The 22,176-nt window shown below is 41.4% G+C and overlaps 1 long non-coding RNA gene and 1 other non-coding gene across 2 annotated transcripts in view; one reads left to right on the top strand and one right to left on the bottom strand.

The window, feature by feature from the left end:
* Nucleotides 1-22,176, bottom strand: part of LOC123504950 — an 84,438-nt gene that overhangs the window by 45,571 nt on the left and 16,691 nt on the right. The gene's annotated exons all lie outside the window — the stretch shown is intronic.
* Nucleotides 22,101-22,174, top strand: Trnae-cuc. Its single transcript has one exon. It is a non-coding gene; the product is annotated as a tRNA-Glu (tRNA).

Raw genomic sequence — 22,176 nt, 5'->3', positions numbered from 1 at the left:
ATTATCATTATTATTATTACTATTGTTATTATCAATATTATTGTTACTATTATCATTGTTATTATTATCATTATTATTATCACCAGACATTCTTTTAATCCACACCAATACTTTGAAAAAAAAGCGTGCTAATAAGCCTAATACGTCAGGCGCCCTAATCAATAAACCAATCTTGGGTGGAAGGCGTTTCCGTACACGGCATTAGGGCGCCATTACACCTCCACCGCCGCCACAGCCGCAGCAGTAGCAGCAGCAGCAACAGCAGCAACAAAAACAGCCCCCGCTTGCCGCCATGACCGCCTCGCTGGAGTCCATCAAGGGGAGACTCACCGAGCAGTTCCCGTCCCCCTTTATGTATATTACATTAATAGTTTATCACACGCACAAACTCTCCCAGGCACTCAGGGACGCACCGGCAAAACTACTTCGTTGAAATTAAAACCGCAAAATGTTTCGAGTTGACAAAATGAATTGCGAAGTTATGACCTTGAATGGCGGACTGGGAGAGCCTCCATAATGTATCACAGGCGCTCACTCCACTCAGGCAATTAGGCAAGCGATGGCAAAATGTTATTCTTTGGGATTAATATCGGGAAGAGCCCCTCCGGTAATACCATTAACCATAAACTATGAATTGAAAGGTCACACACATAAGAAAGTAATTGAATAAATAAATTAAATAAAATGAAAACACTCCCATCACGAGTATATAATAGTTGACCGACTATTTAACGTACCAGTGATGCAGCAATTCATAACGGAGAAAGGATACGCAAAGAAATACTGTAATAGAAACAAACCAACCCATCACCACCAAAAGAACACAAACACAAGTACGGAGAAACTGAAAAGCAGCGCATACTTCAAAGATGCATGAAGACTCCCGGTGAAATCTCGTCCATTGTTTCCACAGTAGCGTACAAAGTTTACCTCTTGAATACCTTATCGCGGAGGCAAGAGCTCGAGACGGAGAGGCGGAGCACGGTGAGGTGGCTACTATCGAGGGACTCTTTTCTTAGCTGGCCGGGTCCACGAGTAATCGGTAATTAATGTTGGAACAAGTACTTCCCTGGGATCAAGAAAACGACATTACAACTGTACTCACTCCCCGGCAACCAGCGCCAAGTCACGACCTGCTGCTGCTACTGTTGTTGCTCTCCCGCCACACACTGCAAACATATTTTACTTCATCAATTTCTCTTTCAGGCGTTTTCTTCCACCACCACCAATACTACTACTACTATTACTACTACTACTTCAATTGCTACTCTTACTACTACTACTACTACTACTACTACTACTACTACTACTACTACTACTACTACTACTACTTCAGCAAGAACAAAGAAGAAAAGACTAATGCAAATGATCATGAAAAGAGAAGAAGAAAAATCACCAAAAAAGAAAAGAAAGAGAAAGAAATGAACACAAACATACAAACCCAGAGAGAGAGAGAGAGAGAGAGAGAGAGAGAGAGAGAGAGAGAGAGAGAGAGAGAGAGAGAGAGAGAGAGAGAGAGAGAGAGATACAAGGAACAATAAAGGCAGGCGATAAAGACAGCGGCAAGAATGACGATAAGTGCAATTACAGATAACACAATAAATAAGACCAAAGAGATAGAAATAAATACAAAGATGAACGAAAGAGAAAAATACAATAAAGAGTATAAATAGGGCAATAAGGACGACAAAGAGAAGTAACAGAAGAACGATGAGAAAAGCGATACACGACGCAATAAAAAGAACGAAGGCAATAGGAATGAGAATAATAAAAAAAAAATAGTAACGAAATAATGAAAGGGATTAAAACGATGACGAATTAAGAGGGCGACAAAAGTGAAGTAATGTAATGCTTGAAGAATGTACTCCTAAAATATTTCCTCTTTATGGTGAGCAGCAATAATCGCATCACCACTCCGATAAGTCTTTCACCATTCAAGGCATTTGCTCCCTAATTTTTGGCTGACGCTTTTCATCTTTGTAGAGAATTAGAACTCAAATGGGCTGGTTTTTTTTAATCTTTTCTTTTTGCACTTGGCTGGCACTCTTTCCTACAAAAAAAAAAAAAAGAAATCTTCACCGCTCAGCATCACTTTCACCGACCTTACACCATTCACCACCACCATCACTATCAGTCAATGCATCACCACACTCCTAACAGTGAATGAATAGAGGAAGGAAGGAATAATATTATGAGTAAAATTTTCATATTCTTTCTATAGGTCGAGGTAAAATAAAGTAGTTAATGAGATTTCTGATGTCCAGACTTTAGGGACACACTATATAGGAACTCATGTCTCTTTATGTGAAAGTTTCTGAACAGTACAATACTGGGACGTTCACTGAAAGATGCCAGCCAAGAAGTTACCAAGAAGAGCGGCATTGATGGAAAAGTTTCAAGCCTCCACAAGTCCTCTCTCTCTCTCTCTCTCTCTTACTTCATATCTGTATTGTATCAGAAATAGACTCGCCTCCATTCTTACTTAGTACTGATTTGTGTTCTGTTACGAAGAAGTACGAAAAAGGACGGTGATATAGAACATATACTTCACCTGCCTCACATTTCAGGAATGGGAGAGAGAGAGAGAGAGAGAGAGAGAGAGAGAGAGAGAGAGAGAGAGAGAGAGAGAGAGAGAGAGAGAGAGAGAGAGAGAGAGAGAGAGAGAGAGAGAGAATCCAACAAATTTGAGCGAAAAAAGTATACCTCTCTCTCTCTCTCTCTCTCTCTCTCACACACACACACACACACACACACACACACACACACACACACACACACACACACACACACACACACACACACACACACATTTCCACGACCATTAATTGCAGTGGCCACTTTGCAATCACAGGTGTGCATAAATCTTCGTCTCGCAAACTGTCCTTCCATCAAATAACTTAGGAAAAACTTTGCTGCATTTTTCTTCCTTTGTGTCACATCAGACGACAGCGATGAGTCGGAGATTTTCGTGACACAAAGAGAATGCTGCACTTTAGAAAATGTGTGAGAATGCTCTCTCTCTCTCTCTCTCTCTCTCTCTTTTTTATTTAAACTTAATGCACATAACACACACGTACATATTTTACACATAAAAATATTTACAGTCGGAGCTGAGTTCGTGAGCTAAGAGCGTGCACTGGCATGTGACGCTCATTCTAAAGCTGCTCCCGGGGATGGCATTGTGAGCAAGGGTGTCATAACACTGTCACTGTCAGCCGCGCACCTCCCTCGCCACTAATCAGCAGTGTCATCTCTCTCTCTCTCTCTCTCTCTCTCTCTCTCTCTCTCTCTCTCTCTCTCTCTCTGTATAATTTATCTCCCTTTCAGGCTCTCTTCCTTTCTGCCTGCCTGCCTATCTTCCTGTCTGTCTGTCTGTCTGTCTGTCTATTTGTGTCTATCTGTCACTAGTTGCTTTTCCCTTATTCCTATCTCTCACCCTCTCTCTCTCTCTCTCTCTCTCTCTCTCTCTCTCTCTCTCTCTCTCTCTCTCTCTCTCTCTCAAGTGCAGTGGAAAGGAAAGACAATCCAATAATACAATAATGAAGTTGTGTACGGTATATGTTGGTCCCAATGGAATTCAATAAATCTGAATTTCTGAATCCGTCGATATTTTCAGCGCCTGATAACTTTACCCAACACAATGGAGGACAGGGGAGGGACAAAAAACGCAGCGAGAGACGGCGATGTAGGTACGAGTATGTGCTGAGAGAGAGAGAGAGAGAGAGAGAGAGAGAGAGAGAGAGAGAGAGAGAGAGAGAGAGAGAGAGAGAGAGAGAGAGAGAGAGAGAGAGAGAGAGAGAGAGAGAGAGAGAGAAATTCTATAAATAAATCAAAGAACGAAAAGTCAACAAATGAAGAAAAAAAATATATTGGTCGAAATTACTACTATATCGTTATCATGTGCTTCATTTCAGTAGGAACAGACAGACAGACAGACAGACAGACAGACAGACAGACAGACAGAACAAACCGATACACGACAGAGAGTGACGGAATGAATAGGACAACTTTACTATTCGAATTTGCTTTTAGTCCTGACGAATAAACATTTTTACATCAACAAATATAAAAGGGCGAAGTGCAAAGGGGAGGAGAAAAAAAAAAATAGTGACTTCCATTCTACGCAAACCTTTTATCACACCACCAAATATCTTCATTTTCCTTAAATTCAAACGCTTCACGGGAACAAAGGGGGGGATTGTGTTGGTCATGCCCTTCAGGAACGTCCCTAAAAACGGCGAAGGTATAGGAAGGAGCTGGATGGGGAAGGAGGGCGGGGAGGTGAGGCAGGGAAAACGAGACAGGAGGGGACAAGGCATGGAGGAATTGGCAGCAGCTGTGACAGAAGGGTCGGAGCGCGGCGGGACGGGGCATGAGGAAATGGGGGAGAGGTTAAAAGGATCAGAAAAAATCAGGTTGAAAGAGGAGAGGCAGAGCGGATAGAGGAATAATATTAATACATAGGCTAAGGCGAGTTCAAGGAAGAGACATGAGCATAAATAGAGAGATTCACGTTTATAAGGAAGGAGAAAGGAAAGGAATCTAATGCTATTCAAACCTCAAGAAAATTTCCACAACGCCCAGGGAACAAAAATGAGAAATAGATCAAAGAAAGTCGTCTCGTATATCAGAGAGCGACACTGGAACAAACATTACATAAAAAGAGGCGAACAGAAAGATAACACAGCGGGTTAGGGAGGGAAAGGGGGAGAGTAGCAGGAGAGAGGAGGGAGTGATGGGAGGGAAAGGAAAAGGAAAGAAGAGAAAAACACGTTAAACACATTATCGTACCGTGGGGTTACTAAAAATACAGGAAAATGAGATGGAATCTGCAGCAACAACAAAATTACACGCTGCCGATAGACGAGAAAAAGCGTCGATTCTACTTCCAAGAAAAGATCAGACAAAAGTTACACCGATTATTCTTTTAAACACTTCTATTTCTCGTTACAACTATTTTCAAAGAACACTGAGAGGACTGGGTCGATTCCTGATGAATGAAAATAAACATGAAAATTTTAATAACTTTCCCTATATCCTGTTGAAAGTAGCTGAGATAGAGGAGGCCAAAAAAGTTTAGGAATCATAACAAAGGAGATCTTCAGACAGGGAATTGAGCGCTGCACCACAAAGCCACGGGCCCTCAGAGCTCTGCCTCGGTACCTACACCGACTTTTATATTAAGGTTAACTTGTCCCCATGAAAGGAATAAAAAATCCTCCTCAGTGAAGTACAAGCGGCTGGCAAAAAGGCATCTCCGTTTGAAGTTCACAAAAAGCGCACAAAGTTGTTAATGTAGCGACGTTGGCGTGGGGAAAGTACACGACTCTGCAGTACAGTATCACAAATATTTCCCTTCCGCGCGGTAAATTTGAGAGGGGAACTGCGGCGAAATTAAAAGTAAAGCATTAAAGTAATCCAATATCTGCGTCAGACCTCACTCTGTCGCCGCTCGAATTATCAGTGTCTGCCGGGCGGCCCTCCTTCATGCAGTGCTGTTGCCGCCTGACTCGAGATGCGCTACTAGATTACTATCATGCACCGGATGACACGAGATGGCTGCGCACTTTCCTTTTTAACATGACACATAATAACACCAAGACACTTCCTTCTGGTGTGTGTGTGTGTGTGTGTGTGTGTGTGTGTGTGTGTGTGTGTGTGTGTGTGTGTGTGTGTGTGTGTGTGTGTGTGTGTGTGTGTGTGTGTGAAGATGAAAGCTTGGGTAATAAGCTTAATGGATCTGATGTACCGCGACGCTCCTGACCCTGACCCATTGTATAAGAGCATTATTTTTTTTTTGCCAGGAGAAGCAGTCATTCACACTACCATGCTTGCAGTGTGTGTGTGTGTGTGTGTGTGTGTGTGTGTGTGTGTGTGTGTGTGTGTGTGTGTGTGTGTGTGTGTTTTATACTGTGAGATAACGCATAATGCACTTAATGGTATATATAAAAAGCAAAACAAAACAGGATCTACAACTAAAATCACGCTAAATAATTTTTTACACACTATTTCACCTCTTCCTCCCCCCCTTACTGATGCTATTACTACTACTTCTACTTCTATCATTACAACAACAACAACAACAACAACAACTGCTACTATTACTACTATTACTACTACTACAACTACTACTACTACTACTACTACTACTACTACTACTACTACTATTACTACTACTACTACTGCTGCTGGTGCTCTTCCTCCTCTTCCTGCTTCTGCTATTGGTAATACTATCGCTACTACTTCTATTACCACCACTTTGAGGACGTGATAAGGGATCGTTCCAGAATTCTTGGAAGATAAATGCAAAATAAAATGATAGATAGCACGATGAGAGAGAGAGAGAGAGAGAGAGAGAGAGAGAGAGAGAGAGAGAGAGAGAGAGAGAGAGAGAGAGAGAGAGAGAGAGAGAGAGAGAGAGAGAGAGAGAGAGAGAGAGAGAGAGAGAGAGAGAGAGAGAGAGAGAGAGAGAGAGTGTGTGTGTGTGTGTGTTCAAATCCGATTTTGCATTATCTCCAGAGCATCAGGTAATTAATCAAGTCTGGATCCTTTCTACATAAGAGCCACTCAGCGTTATGTAGAATCCTTCCTCTTTAAATTCATCCCCTTCCACCGCCACCCTCTTCCACCCAACATCCTTCTTCCACCCCCATTACATTATCGACTATCTTAAGCCGTCTAATCTGAATAAAAACCCTTCCTGAAAAATAAAGAAAAAAAAAAAAAAAAAAAAAATGCCTTCCATATTCTGACTTTCCCGGCATCCTCCTTCACCTATCCAAGCTTTACTTACTATGCTAATTTCCGTGTCATCCTTCCCTCGCTCCGTAACAAAACTCTGCTACTCCACCCCAAACACACTACAAACTTAGACACACTCAAAACTTTTCCTCCTGTCTCGTTCTACACCTCCTGCGGCGACCCCCTCCCCCCACACCACACTCCTTTCCCGGTGCTTCATCCCTACCGCAGCCATCCCTCAGCCTAATCTGGGCCCGGAAGATATATGTCAGCATCACGGCTCACTACCACCTCGCTGCCGCATTCGTCACCCGCTGTCGTCTGTTTTCGTTTCTACCGCTTCGAGAAATAGCGTTTAGTTGGCCCAGTTAGCGCTCGTATGCACCGTCTTGCTTATTTATGTAGTTTAATGGCACTTGCTTGCGTATCTTTATTGGCCCTAATGGTCTCAGGTGGTAGGTCTGGTTTGGAAAGCACGCATTTAATAGATAAACGTCGTCGTGAGCGTAGAAAAAATAAGATAAAAAATAATAAGAAAAAATAAGTAAAAAAAGAAAAAAAAAAAAAGCCAATTGCGGAGGTTGTGTACGTGGTGAGTGCCTGGTGGTGGGACATTGGGTGGGTGAGGTGCCTGGTGGTGGTTCGGGGATGAGTTGAGGTTGAGGTGCAGGGATGAAGGTGGCTTGTGATGGGAGGTGAGTCAGCGTAAAGGAAAACCCATTGACTGCTAGTGGGAATATGACGTATAACTTAAGTAAGCTGCCCATCCTATGTAGGGAAAGAAAATATATAAAAGATCTGGACTAGTTATAATTTCTTTGTCCGTCAGTGGTCTTTTCGCATCATATTCTTGGTAAAAGGAATTATGTGAAGGCAACGAGGGGCAACACCAATAAAAACACCGAAATGTAAGTTTGCTCCTATGTAGAGCCACTGCAAGTTCCTGTTTGTTCCGCACGCCGAGTTTATCTATATTACGCAGTGTTTTCCCTCTCCTTGGTCTACCGGTTGGCTTGAGATCTGCGTAGGATTCTCTTATTGTGTCAACAGCTGATGGTGTGGTCTACTGGTAAATGAGTTAGTCTGCTTCTCTTTTCTTTCTTTTTCTACAAAATTAGTTCTTCACAGCATAACAAAGATCTGGACCGAACACTCACACATCACATTCACACTGCTGTCTGCCTGCATGTGTCTCTTTGTCTCTTTCTGTTTCTTTAGTAGATTAAGCATCGATTCTTCACCGACTGCTTGAATGAGGGATAGTCTCTGAGAAAAGGTAACTCAAGGAAGCAATAGCAATGATGATCCTTTTTGAGTTCTGTAAGAGGGAGGGGCAGTCACGCTAGTGGGCCGCTCTTCTTTTCTTTTAATTCTGAACTTTTTTTTGTCATTCACCAGTGGTGCTATTACATAAAAAGGTCTCAGAAGTAAACATTTACGGTACTTGCTCTTGATGAGGTAAAGAGAAGAGCAAGCAACAAGACATTTACAACCTCACGGAACAATGACTAGCACTATTTACATTTACACGAATGGGAACACGCCGGAGTTGTAAAATAAACCGAGAGTTAAAAGATTATACAAAATCCAGGCAAACGCGTTATAAAAAGGACGATGGAAATGGAGTTTTCCTAAAAAAACCCAGCCCAATTCAACTCATGGAGTGACTTGCTATTCCCTTTTTTAGGCAAATCAAAGTCGTCATAAGTGGAAAAGTGAGGAAGAAAGACTATTTCAAACTATTCTGCGTGCTCACCGACTGATGGAAACACGGGCAGGGAAGTTTGTAAGGAGGAAAACATGAAACCTTACTGGAGGAGGAGGAGGAGGAGGAGGAGGAGGAGGAGGAGGAGGAGGAGGAGGAGGAGGAGGAGGAGGAGGAGGAGGAGGAGGAGGAGGAGGAGGAGGAGGAGGAGGAGGAGGAGGGAGGGAGGAAGGTAGGAAGGTAATTGGAGGAAAGACTGCAAAGGCGGGTTGAGAGGAGCCAGGCAATGAGTGTGTCTGGAGAAAAAAGCCTCTAGGGTGAATGCAGGAACAATGATTGAGGAAAATTGATTTTGAAATAGAAAACTTGTACCGTATTTTTGGAGGTAATGCAATTTTGTGATGCGGCAAGTGATGAAAAAAAAAAGAAAGAAAACTGAAGCAAAGTAAGAAGAAAAATAGCACAACGAATAGCAATAGTGTTTCCCTACCCTCCACTTTCGTTAGGCAGAAGTGCTGGCCAACACCATGAAAACAGTAACAGGTAATCGCACCCAACCATTACACGGCGTTCAAACGAGAGTAGCAGGATACACGCTTTTTGTTGAAATGGTAATAGAAAAGAAAATTATAGACAATAAAAACGCTATTGGTTTCTATTGCATTGATACTTCCCTCCATGCTTTTTTTCGGGGTTATCACGGCCACACCAGTTTTTCTTTTAATTATGAAATTCTGATAAGCACGTGTTCACGCCACTACTCGCATGTTGTTCTTGTCAAAATAGCAGAAAGTGCCTGAATATAAGCTTATCAGTTTTATGACTAGTTTTTTTCTTTTTTCGTGATATTCTTTTTTAACAATCCTTTAAGTTTACCTATTCATGACAATGCCACACTTGCTGCTTCAACTGAGCATTCCTACATCAATTTTTTTTTTTTTTAGTGTTCCTGTGCTCGTCCTCTTTCCCTATTCTATACACCTATGCATTAATGTTCGTATATTATTTTTCATACATAATGAAGAACAAACGTAAAAACATATGTGGCATTACTACAAAAAAGGAGAAAGACATAAAAAAATTTGTATTATAAATATTCTGCATCGACTATTCCTGCATAAAACTGCAAGATAACGAACTCTAATCGAGGACTTTAATAATTGTGAGCGCGCGTGCCTGGATGCATCTGACTTTTCCTCGTCAATGTAATTAACCCTGGATTTCCAACGCTTTAACGAAAATAAGCACAAGTTTTGCTTTTTCTTTAAGGAAGTGTGATAAATGTGATGGACAGGATTGGAATCAAAAGAAATAAACAGGAAAAAAGGACGTTCAGCATTGACAAGGTGTTTTCATTCTTCATTATCTGTCCCAATGCTGCTGAAGATGATGGTGATGGTGGTGGTATTGGTGTTGGTGTTGGTGGTGGTGGTGGTGGTGATGACGATGATGAGTTTCTTTCGTATAATTTCCTACATTTAGGATGACAAAAGAGAAAAAAGAAGGAAAGCACGACAGCAATAACAAAGATAATTAAATTGTCACTGCCTACACCTAATTCTCAACACAATAAATGCACAATGGCCCACAACAAAATGTAATGACTCATAAAATACCTAACAAACAATTAATCTGAACTAATTGAAGCACAAACTGGACTGAAACCATTAACTCTGGCCGTGACCTTGACCCAGCACCGGCCTTCACCTCGCTTCCCTACCGCTGGCCAGCCTGACAGCCTATTACACTACTTCACCTTGGCGCTCGTTTATGACCATTGCATCGCGTATCAAGGGCAGAACTCCCCAACGTTCCTGCGTCTTATCTTGACTATTAACAATCTCTAATGGAAGTTATCTTGGGTTTTCAAAGTTTCATTGGAGGCTTTCTTGATTGTAATGACCATTTGACAATGATTTTACACTATCAATGGTGTTTGGAATAAGTAAATTAGGAAAAATTTTATCACAGTTTTCTTTTTTATCCTCGACATTGGACGTGATAAGAAGTAAAAAATCTTCCTTCTGAGACTTGAATGTTTCTTGGTAGACGGAACGGCGGGAGAAGTAACACAAACATAATTCATTGTGATGATCCAAGCAAAACTATTCCAGTGCTTGCTTTGTCCGGTGTTCTAAAAACTAAAACTTCACATTCATAATACAACGCAGCGGAATCCGTGGAGTAGATTGATTCAGTGAAAGAGTGGAAAGAGAGAAAGTTAAGTTTTGTTTCAGCGTTATTAGTTTAAACCTTATTCTTCAGCGCAGACATTTCTCAATAAAGACAATTACCTATTTGAAGTATTCTAATCAAAGAATGATGATAATTAGTCTCCTTCAATCACAACTCATTTCAAGTATTCTAGGCACGGAATCACACTCTAACTTTCTTCAATAAAACACCAGCACTCAGAGATACTGAGAGAGTTTCCCGCGTTTTTGTGAGTAAAATTACTTCCTGTGATATTATTATGCTATTCAAGTCAATGTTGATTGTTGTATTTTTCATCATACTTCAAACTCAGAGCTCCTGGAAATCTACCTACCAACTTTCTTCACCATTATTGACATTCTCTTGGTCTTGCTACTTGCATGGCTGTCCCTACGGGCTACTGTGTGTGTGTGTGTGTGTGTGTGTGTGTGTGTGTGTGTGTGTGTGTGTGTGTGTGTGTGTGTGTGTGTGTGTGTGTGTGTGTGTGTGTGTGTGTGTGTGTGTGCATGCATTCGCTGTTACAGTGGACACAGGACACATTGAAGTAAATCTCATTAAAAATCAATCAAAATTGTTGGTATTTAACCATGCCAAAATAAAAGACTAGTACAGTATTCCACTATTGAATATTCAATACTAACTCCTCTTGCTAAATCCATCACATAATGAATTCTGCCATCGAATCAGAGCCGTACAATGATTGATAACAGAGGAGGAGCAAATGAAAATATCGCGAAATTTAAAACATTAAAAATATTCTTCTAATATGAATATACGCATACTTCTCTTTATAACGTTCTTTTATTTATCGTTGCTCTCAATGCTGTCTTAATACACACACACACACACACACACACACACACACACACACACACACACACACACACACACACACACACACACACACTTGCAAGATATAGATGTATAAAGAATCTGCTTTTGCCTAAACATGAAAATTTCCTCGAAGTAACTTTAAGCATCGAAAAATCTTTTTTGCTTTAAAGTCTTAAGCAAAGCAAACCTCTTTTCATTACGACAGCATTCCTAATATTTAATTTCAGTGAAAAATGCAATTCTCCAACAACTTTTAACGGAAACATGATGGAAGAGAATTTAAAACAAATAAAGTCTACGTAATATACTACATCTATATTCTATACTATATATATATATATATATATATATATATATATATATATATATATATATATATATATATATATATATATATATATATATATATATATATATATATATATATATATATATATATATATATATATATGTGTGTGTGTGTGTGTGTGTGTGTGTGTGTGTGTGTGTGTGTGTGTGTGTGTGTGTGTGTGTGTGTGTGTGTGTGTGTGTGTTGATAATTTTCTTTTCTTTTTTTCAAGCAGGAATATGAAGGACGAGGAACAACCTCGTGTCTACCTCTGCCACAAAACACCCAACCGACAAGCTATTAATGGTCTCCCTGCAGCAAGGTGTATTTGCCCTCGCTTTAAGCTTCTGGGAATCAGAGAACACTCAAATATGAAGCGATGAATTATGACGCGGCGCAGTCTCTGTCAGTGAAGGTCGCAGATAGCACGAAGGTTGGCACGCTAGGGAGGGGAATGAGGGCGACTTTAAAATTCGTTGCAGTGCTGGTTTTCTTTCAAAATTTCTCCAACTTCTGTTATCTTTTCTCTAAGTTCAAACACTTCTCACAATGTAGCAAACTTTACTCATAGATTACTACCCTCCATGGAATTAATTATCTCTGATAGCGCAGGAAAAGCTGAGTTAGTGGTGGGTAGGTCGGTCACTTCCGATTCACAAGCATCTCCCGAAGGAGCAATCAACTCAGCACTAATAATTTATAATACACAGAGCGGTTCTATATATTGTAGCATTAGGTGATAGTTTCCATTCACAGTAGTTAATTTCCTCCTCTTCTCCTAACTACTTCCCTTTAGTAAGTTTTATGGTCTTCAATAAAACCATTTATCATTGAGATGAAAGATGTGAAGCTAAAGAGAGTACATAGAAAAATTAATAAAAAGATCTCACGACTACAATGCAAGCCGTATGAAAGCGTTGAAAGGATCTCAATCTGTTTTGCTTAGAAAGACGTAGATTGCAAGGAGACTTAATAGAGATAGTCAACATTTTCCTGGCGCTGACAATGCTGATATCAACAAAATCGAACGAATATCGCTCCTAATAATCGATATCCAATAATCAATTGTTTGTCCATGATACTTATTTCATTTGACCTTGCTATCATTTTGCCTCTAGGTCCAGTAGGTAGGAGATGCTGGAGATGAAGATGCTGGAAATGAAGATGCTGAAGATGAAGAGGTGAATATGCATGATTAAGATGATGAAGATGAAGAGATTAAGATACTGAAAATGAAAATGTAAGGATGCTAACAATAAAAAATCCTGGAAGTGAAGAGATAAAGATACTTAAGATGAAGAGATAGAGATAAACAGTTGAAGATGCTGAAGATGACAATACTGAGGATGAGCATGCTGAAAATAGAGATAGTGGATATGAAGATAGCCTTCGTGAAAAAAAAAAAAAAAAACGTCAGATATCTTAAGTGTTTCTCCACTTCAACTAATTTAACCCCTTCAGTACTGGGACACATTTTTACCTTAATTTTCTTTTACGATTAGACCATCTTATTGACATTAGGAAGGGTCTACGGAGGTAACAAGATTAATAGCCACAGTCTTCACTATTTTAATCCCCACATAAGTTTCTGGAGCTGTACAGAATCACCAAATAGTAAGCAGAATGAATAAGGGAAAGCGTTATGGTACTGAAGAGGTTAACGGACAGAAGGTAAAGGGGCGTCTTGAAAAAATACACTACAGTCCATACGGTGTCAGTCCTTCATAAATCCGAGGTTTGTAACTTTAATATTTTCTTACATACATTTCAGCTCTCCGTACATATTCCTCACACATTAGCATGCATATTTCTCTATGTGCTTCATATTAACACTCGCCACGGTATTTCAGCATTATTATTCTCTTGGTTCTTGCGACAGGGCGGACAGGAGAGGGCGGATGGTGTGAGGGAGAAGGGGAGGGACTCAGAAAGAGGAGAAAGGAAAGCATGATGGTTGGGAGAGAACGGGAAGACAGTAACACGGAAAGGGTCGGTGTGATAAAGAAGAGACAGAAGAAGCAAAGAAGAGGTAAGTAATTTCTTTTTATCAAGATGGTGGTATCTAATGACATTCCCAGAGAGAGAGAGAGAGAGAGAGAGAGAGAGAGAGAGAGAGAGAGAGAGTAAAATAATAAATGTAGTAGTGTAGTGGATGCAACTAAAGGCTTTACTTAAAGTGTGATAAAAGAAAATACAGACTCACCAGAGGCAGCTAAATTTGCGCTCCTAACATTCATCAACACTTTCTTTTCCTGCACAAACATGCATCCGGCTTTTAGCGTTTTTCTTCACACAAGTTTGTTGGATATAAGAATGAAAGAAGGGAGAGAGCAGAGCAGTGTGTGTGTGTGTGTGTGTGTGTGTGTGTGTGTGTGTGTGTGTGTGTGTGTGTGTGTGTGTGTGTGTGTGTGTGTGTGTGTGTGTGTGTGTGTGTGTGTGTGTGTGTGTGTGTGTGTGTGTGTGTGTGTGTGTAACAGCAAAAGGGGCAAAGTTAAGGGTAAGAAGGAGATTTTTAAAGGATTTGATGGCGCACATGTTCAATACAAGTGAGGGTAAGGAAGGTGACGGAGAGAAAGACAAGATGAAGTGAAATATGCAGTGGTCCTTCTTGTTTCAGTGGGCCTTTTTGTTTAAATCGTTTTTGTTGCCCTTGGCCAGTTTTCTCTTACATAAAAATAAAATAAAATAAAATAAAAATAGGGAATTGGGGAATGGAAGGAAGTGTATTGTAAAAGATGTGGAGCGCTGAAGGACTAAAATAATATTGAAAAGGGGAGATGAATAGGGAATGGGAAAGTTGGCTCTAATTAGGGAAATGAAGGAAAGAAAGGAAGGATGTGTAATTCTGTGGGCTACATGAAACGTATCCTGCAGATGTGAGTTGCCACTTATGGATTTTTCTTGCTGTGATATCACGTTTGGCTTGTATTTTCTCTGTCTCTCTGTCTCTCTCTCTCTCTCTTTCACTACTGTTCCCTAATCTCACACGTATTGACCATATACATAGGTTTATCATTGGCAGAAACACCGTGAAGCCACACACACACACACACACACACACACACACACACACACACACACACACACACACACACACACACACACCGCGTAGTGTAGTGGTTAGCACGCTCGACTCACAATCGAGAGGGCAGGGTTCGAGTCCCGGGAAGCGGAGAGGCAAATGGGCAAGCCTCTTAATGTGTGGCCCCTGCTCACCTAGCAGTAAATAGGTACGGGATGTAACTCGAGGGGTTGTGGCCTCGCTTTCCCGGTGTGTGGAGTGTGTTGTGGTCTCAGTCCTAGCCGAAGATCGGTCTATGAGCTCTGATCTCGCTCCGGAATGGGGAAGACTGGCTGGATGACCAGCAGACGACCAAGGTGAATTACACACGTCATAGGTACTACGTCATGTCTGGGAAAGTGTGCACCCAGTAGCCTTACCGTGCTATGAATTAACACTTGCACACACACACACTTCACACACACACACACACACACACACACACACACACACACACACACACACACACACACACACAAGTAGTCGGATAGGTGAATGGATAGTTGGATTGGTGCATGAATTTGTGTGTGGGGTACATGAGCTGATGGGTTAGTGGATGTTAGAGGATGAGTGGAGAGTATGGGTTAAGGGATATGTCGGTGAGTTGAGCATGGTGAGTTTGGTGGAGGTGAGTGAATGGATCGGTGGATGGATGGAAGAGTTGTGTTTGGTGGGTCGGTGGACAGTAGATGGATGTGTGCATGGATCAGTGAGTGGTTCGAACGGGTAGGTCAATGTGTAGTGGATGGTAGGGTGGACAGGTTAATAGGTGGGTATGTTGGTGAGTGTGGGTGGGTTGGTTAGTGGGCAGCAGACGTGCGGTTAAGTGGCTCTGTAGATAAGAGTGCGTGGGTGGATAGGTAGATGTGGTTGAGTGGGTAGCTGGATGGATGGGCAGGTGGTGGGTTGGTGGATGAATGAGTAATGGGGGAGAATTAATTACAGAAAAATATGTCAATGTAATTAAATGTAATGCAGAATCTAAGATATAAACTGAAATTATAAAAAGAAATATTTAATTGAAATGTAATTGTGTGCAAAATTACCTATAAGTAAAATTCTGAATAACTTGTATATATTTTTTTGTGGTAAATATGTATACAAATGAGATTTACACAATATATGTACGTGTTTTTCTTTATAACCAAAGCTTTTTTTTGGTCCAAGTTGGGAAGCTGCAGTTGTAATTAAAATTATGGTTGTTATGGTTATCTTTTGCAGTGTTTGCAGTTATACAATACAAAGAATCATGAAACATTTCTATTCAGTAATTCTAAGCACACACACTGGTCAAGGAGGGGCATTAGATGAAAATATATTGAAAAGAACAAGAGACTGACTGGTCTGTGATGGCGGTGCTTGTGGAATCCTGCTCTCTGATCAGGAATATTGTCAAACACAAAAGAGATGATAACTAGGATTCTCAAGGATATTTCTACCCTTGATAACACGGTGTCCTTAAAGCATCGCCAAGATTAGAAAACACTATTCAAAACCTGAACAACTTCCAGTACAGCGTGTTAAAACTTTTCAAGATAAAGCAATCGTTTATTTTTCTTATTTATCTATTTATCTATTTTTAGCATATGGACCTAAAAGAAGACAGAGCTAGACGAAATGTTTCACTCGAACGCGTTGGTTACTCTAAACGATCCCTTTCCTTCACTAGTCGTTGTTCAAGGCTGCAAAAATTAACAAACTTCAAATTTTACATGGAGCTTAGGATGCAGCAAGACGCCTCAGCGGATCTGGTCTTACCCACCTGAGTGCGGTCAGGTGCATATAGGATCGCGCAAACTTCAACATCTTTTCAGGATTTAGTCGAGTAAGAGAGAAAGAGAAAGAGAGAGAAAAAAAAAAAACTTGGACAAAAACAAAACAAGGTTCACATACACAGGTTCCGGGCCTGGTCAACAAAATAGAAATGTTCTGCTTGTTTCAGAAAAGATATATAACTCGTGGAAAATGCTGTGCTTTATGAGCAAGGATGTGGGCGGTAAGTAGGTAAGCCACACCACCTATATTTATCCTCCACTCTACACGCCCACGTCCACGCCCACAGCCGCGCTGCAAGGATCACTTTGATACATAAAGAAGAAAAGCGAAAACCGTAAATGCAAAGAACGGAACACTATTATCAGATATCTTGTAACTCTCTTTTATTTATATTTTTGTTACCTTTGGCCAATCTTCTTCTCTTACATAAAAAACTCATATATATATATATATATATATATATATATATATATATATATATATATATATATATATATATATATATATATATATATATATATATATATATATATATATATATATATATATATATATATATATATATTGGTTTTTTTTGACACAGTGCCTGTCAATCAATCTACCTTACTTACTATTACCGTGTCTATCTGTCTCTCTGCAATATTAATCTACCTCTCATATCTTCAGTTACTCTCAACAGTGTAAATAACAGCAATAGAGATCATGAGATATCCTCCATCACAGCAGTGAATGTCTGTGCTCTCTGGAATATTCTTAAACCCGCATCGGCATTTCACCTCAATGGATGACATTGCATTTTTATTTCTCTTAATGCTGCGGGAAATGTTACCAGTTTTTTTTTTAATTCAGCATTATTTCCATCAAATGATTCCGCTTATACATACATTTTTCAATTTATAACTAGTTATAATAATACTAGAATTTATATATTTTTTACTGCACCGCACCAACCAGCTTTTACCTCCCCCAGCGCGGAAAAAGTACACACTATTAAATAAATAAATAAACAAATAAATAAATAAAACGAACGAATAAATAAATAAATAAATTCATTGGTTCAAATTTTCGGTAAAGCTTCCGCACCATTTATGTCAACAAAACGGGACGGCTTTGTATCCCACCGCAGCACGTCCAGGGATTGACTGCGTGAATTATACGACATGAGGGTTCACAACACACATTCCCGGGGATGCTATTGGCGGGCGAGGCGGCAATTACATTATGATATATTGTTTGGTGTGCTAGCCGCGTGTAGCCTCTGCTGGCGAGCCTCATCTGCAGAGATTACAGCCTAATGCATGGTCTCTTACGTCACTCTCCGGCTTGCATCACTAGCGAGAAACACACACACACACACACACACACACACACACACACACACACACACACACACACACACACACACAGATTTTTCTACATGTTTCCTATATGTCTGGGTCAGTATCACTTTTCCATGTTTGATGTGCGCGAACGCATGCACACCTACACATCCACGCGCGCGCGCGCACACACACACACACACACACACACACACACACACACACACACACACACACACACACACACACACACACACACACACAACGACATCAGTGAGACCGGATGTGGAGTCGCATATCGTGTTTCATTTAATGCCTGCTGGAGATGGGAGTGGTGGTAGTGGTGGTAGTGGTGGTAGTGGTGGTGGTGGAGGTGGTGGAGGAAGGGGAACTTCTGTTCACTTGGATTTTAAAAGCAATTTACCTTTTGTGTCTGTGTCGTGTGACTCTCGCCGCCAGACGTAGACACCTCGGAATGCGGAATGGGAGGCGGATGATGATGATGATGATGATGATGATGATAAGTATGTCTTCAGGTAGACTCTTTTCTTTGGCCTAAAATTTTTATACATCATTCATGCATCATCATCCAGTGGATATATTTAAAAAAAAATTTTGTTGCTCTCGGTCAGCTTCCCTTCTTGCATTAATAAAAAAAATAATAAAAGAAAACATAACCGAACATATCTCTTCTTGCAAACAAAATCTCCATAGGTGTTATGTTATTCACTGTGAACATGCGTGCATAAAGCCAGAAACTATGGCTTCAGAAACACTTTGATCTCTCATCACGACCATTCTAAAAGACTAAAGAGATAACCATTCGGTTCTTAAGAGTGTTTATCCTGTTCATAATGTAGATAATTTGCTGATCTTTCACCAAGACTCTAAAAACACTCTTAAAAACACATATAACTACAATTAGAGTACTCTTAAAGTAGTCGAAATGCGGCAGCAATGTGTTTCAGAATATGGTCTTATCAACTAATGTACTGGAGGATGTTCAGTGTCACATATTAACTCCGACGACGTGAAGGTGGCACGGCAGACGTCAGGCGTGAGGGGGAAGGCATAATTTGCTGCTACCAGTAACGCCAGGCACCGAGGGCGGCAGTCAGGTCGCGGGGAACACCATCACCATTTCGCATCAAAAAGGACTGGGCGGGTAGATAGTGTAGATAGTGTTTATTCTACACTTCCATCGGAGCGGGCCGTCCCCAGCAATGATCGGACGCAACACACACGTCTGGTTTTATCTACTCCAAGGAACATTTTTACCCCCTCCCCAAATAGTGAAAATCTGCGGGTTGCTGCTATCAAAAGGGAAATTTTAGGCTGTAATTATACGCCCTAAGGATCACCAAGCCGGCCCACCCCTGAGTCCCGCTCGCTGCCTTTGCTCACTGGTAAAACTTGTGATGACGAGGCGCATTTTCTGCGTCGCATCGCTCATGCAAATCTGCTCCTCAGCTCACCACATATTCCACCAGAAATACGTTTCTTCCCTTGTGGCTGTTGCTTCCTCCCCTGGAAATCGCACTACTTCTGTTTGTCCACTACTTTCATAGTATTTTTCACACAATGTTTTCTGTATTAATCAATGAAATATACATGTAATTATCGTGGTCTTTTCGATGCATGTACAAAACGTTAGATAATAGAGATAACGTACATAATAATAGCGATACGTACATAATATGAGTGTTTAAATATTTCCTTTTACCCACAAAGTGAAGACTATTTAATTTGCATCATACGTAGAACCAAGACAGCCAACACCTCTCTGTTTACGTCACGACGGAAAAAAAGTTTGAAACAAGGTGATAAAGAGAGTGACTTTGACGTCATTGTTTCGAAAAGAGTAACTAAAGAAGGATGATGTGTGACGAGAGATGAATCACTTGTGTCATTTCCAGGAAGCCTAGACAGAGTGACATCGTAAAACATCCTGCATGCAACCACCCTCGTCTTATCCGTGCCATGTGCCATCCATCTCATGTCCTGCAGTTCCAGTTTTCCGCCATACTCTGTCCTTCACTTCCATTTCATTCGTTCCCATTTCTCTATCTTCCTCAGCAAACGTCCTTCACTTTCCTCAGACTCGTTTCTATGTTCTCCTTCTTTCGTTTTACTTTTCTCCTCCTTTTCCTACTCCTTCGCTGTCTTATCATTCTTGTTTTTTTTGTGGTGGTGGGGGTAGTGGTGGTGGTGGTAGTGGTAGTGGAAGTGGAAGTGGTGGTGGTGGTGGTGTGTGTGTGTGTGTGTGTGTGTGTGTGTGTGTGTGTGTGTGTGTGTGTGTGTGTGTGTGTGTGTGTGTTTTACCACAAACTAATCACCTTCTTAAGTCATACAAGTTTCTTGAAACACTATATTACTTTTCCTCTCATTTCGTATTTATATTCTACCAACGTACACTATTTTCTTTCAAACAGATTTAAACACAAATTTTAATGAATCAAACATTTTCTCTTCCCGTATTGTGACTCAAAAAAAAACAAAAATCAAAACAGGAGGAAACACCCGATAAGAACTATTCAGCTAATTAAAGAGTGCACGAAAAATTGCAGTTAATTTGAGAGAAAAAGTACGATAGGGCTTTCGCACGGTGTCACTCCCCACATGCGAGTTCTTGCTATTATGCTTCCCGCTCTGACGCATCCAGCGCGGCGCCACCAGAAGGCAAAGTGTGTGTCAGGTGCGACATATCCTGGTCTCGGAGAGTAATAACCCGGGTACCCTCGGCGCCTCCCCGATCCCCCCGCTAAAGGTGTCCTGCCGCAGCGCTCTTACTTCATATTAATGAGTACGTGCTCTCTCTCTCTCTCTCTCTCTCTCTCTCTCTCTCTCTCTCTCTCTCTCTGCACTTAATATCACTATCACTACCACTCCGACACTACTACTACTACTACTACTACTACTACTACTACTGCTGCTGCTGCTGTTGCTCCTGATGCTGATGCTACTACTACTTCTACTATACTACTACTACTACTACTACTACTACTACTACTACTATTAACGTTAATAGTACATTTTTTTTTACAGACTCTGGTACTTGGAGGGCTTAACTTTGTGTCGCAAGGTATCCATGCCTATCACAAAACACACACACACACACACACACACACACACAAACACACACACACACACACACACACACACACACACACACACACACACACACACACACGGTAGCTCAGTGGTTAGAGCGCTGGTTTCACAAGCCAGAGGACCGGGGTTCGATTCCCCGGCCGGGTGGAGATATTTGGGTGTCTCCTTTCACGTGTAGCCCCTGTTCACCTAGCAGTGAGTAGGTACGGGATGTAAATCGAGGAGTTGTGACCTTGTTGTCCCGGTGTGTGGTGTGTGCCTGGTCTCAGGCCTATCCGAAGATCGGAAATAATGAGCTCTGAGCTCGTTCCGAAGGGTAACGTCTGGCTGTCTCGTCAAAGACTGCAGCAGATCAAACAGTGAAACAGTGAAACAAACACACACACACACACACACACACACACACACACACACACACACACACACACACAAGGTTCTGTCCCTCCCCTGCCGGTCCCCGCGGTGAAGTGCTCGTCGCGGGAGCAATGCTACACACCACTGGCGGTTCGCGGGGATGCACTTGACATTAATTACTCAACTGAAGGACACTACGGGCCCGCGAACACTGTTGAGGCGAGGCACCGGTGGAGGCGAAACACAGGCACGCGGATGCTGATTTCCCGCTTGGATTCCGTGCTGGGAAGATTAATGGTCGCAAAGGGAGGTTGTCCTGCTTCGCTTCTGTTACCGTTTAGCGCTGCCGGGAGAAACGCTCAGCACGCATATTTGTCTTTTTTTCTTTCTCTCTTCACTCATATTTCACCTTACCGTAGATCGATAAAGAAATCGTCTCCATTCATTTCCAGGTATGAGTTGGTTAATTAGATTTTGTCCCGGTAATGTCGTTATTTAATTTTTGTGCTTCCTTCTTTCTCTTTCGGGTTTTGCTACATCCTCGCAGTGTCGACGCGGACGGACGGACACACACACACACACACACACACACACACACACACACACACACACACACACACACACACACACACACACACACACACACACACACACACAGCGTAGTGTAGTGGTTAGCACGCTCGACTCTCAATCGAGAGGGCCGGGTTCGAGTCCCGGTAAGCGGAGAGGCAAA

Source organism: Portunus trituberculatus, chromosome 17, assembly GCF_017591435.1.
Source record: "Portunus trituberculatus isolate SZX2019 chromosome 17, ASM1759143v1, whole genome shotgun sequence".
In the NCBI taxonomy this organism is placed as follows: domain Eukaryota; kingdom Metazoa; phylum Arthropoda; class Malacostraca; order Decapoda; family Portunidae; genus Portunus; species Portunus trituberculatus.
Note: the sequence above shows the minus strand (reverse complement) of the source record. Positions and strands in the feature narration are given on the sequence as shown.